This window comes from Aegilops tauschii, chromosome 2, assembly GCF_002575655.3.
Source record: "Aegilops tauschii subsp. strangulata cultivar AL8/78 chromosome 2, Aet v6.0, whole genome shotgun sequence".
Taxonomy (NCBI): Eukaryota; Viridiplantae; Streptophyta; class Magnoliopsida; order Poales; family Poaceae; genus Aegilops; species Aegilops tauschii.
The window spans coordinates 604,483,453-604,491,530 of NC_053036.3; positions in this window are offsets into that span (position 1 = coordinate 604,483,453).

The window sequence follows — 8,078 nt, forward strand, 5'->3', positions numbered from 1 at the left end:
TGAGATAGGATCCATGTTTGAGAACAAAGTGTGGACTTTGGGGGACTTGCCTGATGATCGGCAAGCCATAGAGAATAAATGAATCTTCAAGAAGAAGACTGACGCTGATGGTAATGTAACTGTCTAGAAAGCTCGACTTGTCGCAAAAGGTTTTCGACGAGTTCAAGGGGTTGACTACGATGAGACTTTTTCACCAGTAGCGATGCTTAAGTCCGTCCGAATCATGTTAGCAATTGCCGCATTTTATGATTATGAAATCTGGCAAAAGGACGTCAAAACTGCATTCCTTAATGGATTTCTTAAAGAAGAATTGTATATGATGCAACGAGAAGGTTTTGTCGATCATAAAGGTGCTAACAAAGTGTGCAAGCTCCAGCGATCCATCTATGGACTGGAGCAAGCATCTCGGAGTTGGAATATACGCTTTGATGAGGTGAACAAAGCATATGGTTTTATACAGACTTTCGGTGAAGTCTGTATTTACAAGAAAGTGAGTGGGAGCTCTGTAGCATTTCTAATATTATATCTAGATGACATATTGTTGATTGGAAATGATATAGAATTTCTGGATAACATAAAAGGATACTTGAATAAGAGTTTTAAAATGAAAGACCTCGGTGAAACTGGTTACGTATTGGGCATCAAGATCTATAGAGATAGATCAAGACGCTTGATAAGACTTTCAACAAAATACATACCTTGACAAGATTTTGAAGGAGTTCAAATTGGATCAGTCAAAGAAGGAGTTCTTGCCTGTATTGTAAGGTGTGAAGTTGAGCAAAGACTCAAAACCCGACCACGGCAGAAGATAAAGACAGAATGAAAGTCATTCCCTATGCCTCGGCCATTGGTTCTATAAAGTATGCCATGTTGTGTACCAAACTTGTTGTGTACCTTGCCATGAGTTTAGGAAGGGGGTAAAATAGTGATCCAGAATAGATCACTGTACAGCGGTCAAAATTATCCTTAGATACCTTAAAGAGGACTAAGGAAATGTTTCTCGGTTATGGAGCTGATAAAGAGTTCGTCGTAAAGAGTTACGTCGATGAAAGCTTTGACACTAATCTAGATGACTCTAAGTCTCAATCTGGATACATATTGAAAGTGGGAGCAATTAGCTAGAGTAGCTCCATGCAGAGTATTGTAGACAAAGAATTTTGCAAAATACATATGGCTCTGAATGTGGCAGACCCGTTGACTAAAACTCTCTCACAAGGAAAAGATGATCACACCTTAGTACTCTTTGGGTGTTAATCACATGGCAATGTGAACTAGATTATTGACTCTAGTAAACCCTTTGGGTGTTGGTCACATGGTGATGTGAACTATTGGTGAACTAGATTATTGACTCTAGTGCAAGTGGGAGACTGAAGGAAATATGCCCTAGAGGCAATAATAAAGTTTTTATTTTATATTTCCTTATTCATGATAAAGGTTTATTATTCATGCTAGAATTGTATTAATTGGAAATCTAAATACATGTGTGAATACATAAACAAACACTGTGTCCCTAGTGAGCCTCTACTTGACTAGCTCGTTGATCAAAGATGGTTAAGGTTTCCTAACCATGGACATGAGTTGTCATTTGATAACGGGATCACATCATTAGGAGAATGATGTGATGGACAAGACCCATCCATTAGCTTAGCATAATGATCGTTCAATTTTATTGGTATTGCTTTCTTCATGCCAAATACATATTCCTTCGACTATGAGGTTATGCAACTCCCGGATACCGGAGGAATGCCTTATGTGCTATCAAACGTCACAGTGTAATTGGGTGATTATAAAGATGCTCTACAGGTATCTCTGAAAGGTGTTTGTTGAGTTGGCATAGATCGAGATTAGGATTTGTCACTCCGAGTATCAGAGAGGTATCTCTGGGCCCTCTCGGTAATACACATCATATAGCTTGCAAGCAAACGACTAAGGAGTTAGTCACGAGGTGATGTATTACGGAACGAGTAAAGAGACTTTCCAGTAACGAGATTGAACTAGGTATGAAGATACCGACGATCGAATTTCAGGCAAGTAACATACCGATGGAGAAAGGGAATTACGTATGTTGTCATAACAGTTCGACCGATAAAGATCTTCGTATAATATGTAGGAGCCAATATGAGCATCCAGGTTCCACTATTGGTTATTGACCTGAGAGGTGTCTCGGTCATGTCTACATAGTTCTCGAACCCGTAGGGTCCGCACGCTTAACGTTCGTTGACGATATAGTATTATATGAGTTATGTGATTTGGTGACCAAATGTTGTTCAGAGTCCCGAATGAGATCACGGACATGACAAGGAGTCTCGAAATGGTCGAGAGGTAAAGATTGATATATAGTACGATGGTATTCGGACACCAGAAGTGTTCCGGAGGGTACCGGGTATTTATCGGGTCACCGGAAAGGAGTTTCGGGCACCCCCGGCAAAGATATGGGCCTTATGGGCCAAGTGAGGGAACACACAAGCCCTGGTGCACCCCTATAGAGGCTAGCCCTATGAGGAGGAGAAGGAAATAGGGGAGGGCAAGGAAAGTGTGGATTAGGATTCCTACTTCCTTCCCGCTCCCCCCCCCTCTTTCCTTCCCCCTCGGTTATATATGGCAGGTGGCGCGCGTCTTGGGAGGGACTCCAAGTAGGATTCCTCCTACTTGGGCGTCTCCTATGGCTGCTCCCTCCTACCTATATATATGAGGAGGGGGGCGCCTAGCACACACCAGACAATTGCCTAGCCGTGTGCGGCACCCCCCTCCACAGTTTACACCCTCGGTCATATCTTCGCGGTGCTTAGGCGTAGCCCTGCGAGGATCACTTCACCATCACCGTCACCACGCTGTCATGCTGACGGAACTCATCTACTACCTTGACGTCTTGCTGGATCAAGAAGGTGAGGGGCGTCACCGAGCTGAACGTGTGCAGAACTCGGAGGTGCCGTGCGATCGGTACTTGATCGGTCGGAGCTAGAAGAAGTTCAACTACATCAACCGCGTTGTCAAATGCTTCTGCTTATGGTCTACGAGGGTACGTAGACACACTCCCCCCCCCCCCCGTATTTGCTATGCATCTCCATGGATAGATCATTCTGTGTGCGTAGAATTTTCTTTTTGTTTTCCATGCAACGTTTCCCAACGGAAGCGTGATTTGCAAGACAATCCAGTGGGCGCTGTAGACACAAAGCCCCGCTCACCGCTGCCCTAGGTCGGCCTGACCGCCCCTACAATCTCGATGTTCGCTGCCCTCCAATCTTGAAGAACGACGAAGAATGAGAAGCAAGATACAAGGGAGATGGATAAGGATAGATGAACGTGAAAAGAATGCTAGATTGATTTGTTTGTTCTGTGTTATTGTTTCAGTCGGCCATCACCCCTTACTTATATAAGAGGTAGCTGGACTTTCTGTACAAGGAAAGGGTTTGGATTCACGTCCAAAACCCTAATTTAGGTCCAACTCAGATGTTTGATCCAAACTTTCCAAAGAAATCATTTTAAAAGCTGGCTGCATCTTGCAGGTCATTTTTTTAGCCAATAAACAATCTCGTATGGAGACAAGCCCACAATCACATCTGGAAGGGATTGCTCTATAATACATTCAGACACTTCCGGCAATGATTCTTGAATGATGCTGAAATTCTTCAATTGTGTAGAGGATGCATTACATGCTACAATATTATTTAAAGGCGCATGTGCTCCTGTATAAATTTCACCTATTCGGCTATCTCCAGCACGCGGATCCGAATTATGAACATCTACACTTGTGGACGGTGCTCTGCCATAATATTATTGATGTGACGTGTAGTGTATAAGGGTTGAGAGTAATTGGCTAAATAACTAGTATTAGCATGATCAATTCTCTCATCCATCGGCATGTTTGGACTAAGCATATTGCAAATTAGTTGCCCATGAATAAAAGGGTGAAACACTTTTTGCATGGCATTGGAAATTCTAACATGTGGTGTTTCAGATTTGTTAACCGAACCCATCATGTTGTTTATCGGCATAACAATTTGTGGGCTTGCCGATGCATGAGAGTTAGAATATATATGGTGCATGTTATTAGTATCATAAGTTGAAGCATGTAAATTACATTAAATCGGCCCTTGCATGTATTTAGTTGAATGATTGAAAAAATTAGGGCTGGTCAATAGAGTATACTCATTGAACGATCTAGTAAAACCATATGAATTATTTGCATCTAAATAAGGGGATTGGGTATTCATATTACCTTTGTAGATTACAAACCCTGGATGATGACCTCTTTGTAGCAAGAACAGGCTGGAGACCGTTCGAAGCTTCATCCCCAGCGGAGTCGCCAAAAAGTGTGCTTGCACACGAACACGCCATGCGTGTACCCTCGACGCCGAGCGCGATGCGTCGCAGCATGCACCGAGGGAGACTCACCGGAAGCGCGATAGCAACACAATCCGGCGGACGCTTTTGTAAACCCGAATCCCCGCTCGCCCGGGAGGGACCCCATCAGGATGACGCGACGGCTATGGGCTTCCCTAGGTCGGCCTGACCGTCCCTAGAGCCTCGTGGTTCGCTGCCCTCCTATCTTGAAGAACGGCGAAGAAAAAGAAGCAAGATACAAGGGAGATGGATAAAGATAGATGGACACGAAAAGTATGATAGATTAATTTGTTCAATTTTGTGTTGTTATTTCAATTGGCCGTCATCCCTTATGTATATAAGAGGCGGGTGGACTTTCCGTGCAAGGAAAGGTTTGGATTCACATCCAAACCCCTAATTTAGGTCCAACTCGGATGTTTGACCCGAACTTTCCAAAACTGTTCGGTTTAAAAGTTGGTTGCACCTCGCGGGTCATTTTTGAGGTACTAAGCGATCTTGTATGGAGACGTGTCCAAATCAATTTTAACCGTTCGATGAGTCGAACAACTTACATGCTGAACGTTTTTTTATCTGAGTCCATCTTGAGGGCTGAATCACTCACGCAAAACACACAATAACTCACGCTACCCATCAGACAGTCATATGGATGTCTTGTGCTGGGCGTCACTCTTTGCTCATGGTAGGGTCGCACTAAGCGGGCTCTAACTTTTGCATACGACCTCGGATTAAGACGATTTTAATATCAAAATCGACTGTTTCGGCGAGACTAAGACAATCCATGTAGACCATTTTCTCATATGAGGCCGTTTTGTAGGTTGTCCAAACAGTAACCTGAACATAAAATCTTAATACTTCCAGCACAGCTTCGGCCCTCGAGATGAGATCGGATGGTGATGACCCAGACTTCAAAGATGTTTATGTCGACAATACAGAACGTCTTCATCTAGAGCACTTCTTCATTTGAGGTCATCTTAATAATGTTTTCTTCCGTGCCAAAATCTGATGTCAACAACATAGTTGAATATGATTCTACTCTGATGGTATCAGCTAAATCAACATATGTACTGCAAAAAATTCAAAAAGAACATATGTACTGCACACTTTAAGCATCTCAAAGAGCCTTGAGTGGCTTTCCGTATTAAGTTATTTTACCAATGTGATAACAATGGAGACCGAAGTCAGCGCCCAATTAAGAAGTGTTGGGACCTATCATCTTCAATCTTCATGATGTAATACACTACACTGTGAAAACAAGGATGGCCGGACCCCACAAATTAATGTATAAAGAGTAAGAGGTGATTTTCAATTTTTGTGGGGGCAAAACAATAAACATGTTACTAGAAATGTGGTTACAGACCATTAAAGGGAAGTCTAAGTCCCATGTGCCAAGGGCCACCACAACTTTGTAGTAAAAGAATAGTCATGTGCATTATCTATATCTATATCTATACCAATATAAAAATACTCAAAGAGGCAGATCCAACTGATCTCGGCCATCAAACTAAGTCAATCCAACGACCTAGACTGCTCCAATGGCGAGTGTACAACGTGTTTAATGTGTAATTAATATCATACCAAATATTGCACTAATCATAGAATTAACAAACAAATAATAGCATACCTAATATCCGCGTGCAATTAATATATTGTCTAAATATTAACGTGCATTGCACGTGCGCATTTACTAGTCCTGTAAACATAGCCTTGTCAATAGCAATTCATCACTTTCATCCGACTATTAAAAAATATGAACTTTTACTAGCCTTTATACAAAAATACCAATTCAGAAATCCATACCCAATGGAACCTAGCCTTATCAATAGCAATTCATCACTTTCATCCGACTATTAAAAAATATGAACTTTTACTAGCCTTTATACAAAAATACCAATTCAGAAAATTACACCCAATGGCTACAATAGGAAGCTCACAAGCACAAATTGCATAGAAGGAAAAAACAACCGCATAAGTGATCCACACATGATCGAGTAGCTTCTTCCACTAGACAAGGTGAAAACAGATGCAGAAACTGTTGAACATGGGTTTCGTATGCAGTACCTGTAGTGTCTATCTCCATCTGTATGTACGTGTTCTTAGGAGACAAGATACACTACTGGAATTAGCTTATTTGCCGTCTGCCAGTTCTTTGCTGTCTGCTGGCTGACAGCAAAGAAGGTCTTTGACGTCCGCTTCAGGAAAACGGACGGCAACGAACTGGCTGATGGCATCAGCCAATTCTTTGCCGTCCGCTAGCGGACGACAAAGAATCTTTGCCGTCAGCTGGTAGACGGCAAAGAGAGAGGTGGCCCCCGCTAACGAGCTGATCATAAAAAACTTAACGGGCCCCCTTCTTTGCCGTCTGGCAAAGAGAAAAAAAGCGGACGGCAAAGGTGGGGCGGACGGCAAAGAGCTAACCTAACTTATGGCTGAGCCCCACCCCGCCCCTCCATCTCTCTGTTTCTGTCTCCTCCCCGACAACCACCGCCACCCGCAGCCTCCCCCGCCGCCGCCCCCAGCACCCGCCGCCGGCCCCTTGCCCCGCCACCCGCCCACCCGCCGCCCCCGCCGCCACCCCCAGGACCCGCCGCCGCCCCCTTGCCCCGCCACCCGCCCACCCATCGCCCCTCGCTCCGTCGCCCCGACCACCCGCCGCCCCCTTGCCCCACCACCCGCCGCCGCCCCCTTGCCCCGTCGCCCCGCCGGCCCGTCGCCCCTCGCTCCGTCGCCCCGACCACCCGCCGCCCCCTTGCCCCACCACCCGCCGCCGCCCCCTTGCCCCGTCGCCCCGCCGGCCCGTCACCCCGTCGCCCCCTTGCCCCGTCGCCCCGCCGCCCGAACGGCCCACAGCCGCGGCGCCCCGCCGCCCCACCGCCCGAATAGCCCACCGCTGCGGCGCCCCGCCGCCCCCACCACCTGCCCAGCGCCCCGACGCCACCGCCCCGAAGCCCTGCGGCCCCCGTCGCCACCGCCACCCTGCCGCTGCGAAGCCCCGGCCAACGCCATCTCCGGTGAGTTTTTTTCTGCTTTTTCTTTTTTGCTGTTTAATTGTTAGATTAGACTAGATATGTGTTAGTGTTAGATTTAGTGCTAGATTATATTAGATTAGACTAGTGCATGGGTTTTAGTTAATTAGTTATATAATTATAAGAAGTAGAAAAAAGATGAAAAAAGAAGAAGAAGAAGAAGAAGAAGAAGAAGAAAAGAAGAATATGTAGAAGGGGGAAGAAGAAGAAAAGAAGAGGAGGAGGAGAAGAAGAAGAAGAAGAAGAAGAAGAAGAAGAAGAAGAAGAAGAAGAAGAAGAAGAAGAAGAAGAAGAAGAAGAAAAAGAGGAGAAGATGAGAAGAAGAGGAAAAAGGAAAATATGGAAGAAATAAAAGAAGAAGAAGAAGAAGAAGAAGAAGAAGAAGAAGAGAAGGAAAAAAGAAAAAGAAGAAAGGAAAGAAGAAGAAGAAGAAGAAGAAGAAGAAGAAGAAGAAGAAGAAGAAGAAGAAGAAGAGAAGGAAAGAAGAAGAAGGAGAGAAGGAAACACCCCGACCCCGTGACCCCCTGACCCCGACACCCCGACCCCGACACCACACCCCGACTCCCCGACCCCCTGACCCCGACACCACACCCCGACGCCCCGACCCCCTGACCCCGACACCCCGACCCCCTGACCCCGACACCCCGACCCCGACACCACACCCCGACGCCCCGACCCCGACACGAAACCCCGACCCCGAAACAGCACCCC